The sequence below is a fragment of the Penaeus monodon genome, chromosome 21 (genome assembly GCF_015228065.2).
Source record: "Penaeus monodon isolate SGIC_2016 chromosome 21, NSTDA_Pmon_1, whole genome shotgun sequence".
In the NCBI taxonomy this organism is placed as follows: Eukaryota; Metazoa; Arthropoda; class Malacostraca; order Decapoda; family Penaeidae; genus Penaeus; species Penaeus monodon.
The window spans coordinates 18726739-18727264 of NC_051406.1; the positions used below are offsets into that span (position 1 = coordinate 18726739).

At 43.3% G+C, this 526-nt stretch overlaps 1 protein-coding gene across 3 annotated transcripts in view; it reads left to right on the forward strand.

Annotated features, from left to right (window-relative positions):
• The window catches only part of LOC119586287, a gene marked incomplete at its 3' end in the record, with an annotated part of 15449 nt that overhangs the window by 11270 nt on the left and 3653 nt on the right, over window positions 1-526 (forward strand).

Below are 526 nucleotides of genomic sequence, written 5' to 3' on the forward strand. Positions count from 1 at the left end.
GCACACTGCAACACATCAGAGACGCGAAAGAGCGGGAAAAGCTCATTTTTGCCCACTCGGTGCTGACCCTTGACCTAGGACGTCGATGGTGCATTGCTGACGGAAGCCGCGGCAGCAGCCACGCTGGGCATGTGAACTGGCTGAGACCTTGTGGCAGAAGCTTCTAGTCTGCCCACTCCCTAGGGCTGTTACGAGGCGTTCTAGGGTTTACTAGAGCTCTGGTTGCTTGTTGCTTGGTCGCTTTCACTAAACAGCAAAGATGATAGATATTTATTTTTTTATGGATGGGTTATTTCGTTATCCATTGTCATGTTATATATACCATTGCAATAACAACAACGATGATACTTAAATGAGGAAAATAAATTTGTTGTTATTACTACTCCTACACTGATTATCGTCCTTTCTAATACCATCACTGTTGCAGCTTTTATTTTACAACTTCTTCACTTTCATTCATTCATTTACACATTCTATCTCGCACTTGCACCACACGAAATCTAATAACAAACCGCAAAATCGCCCC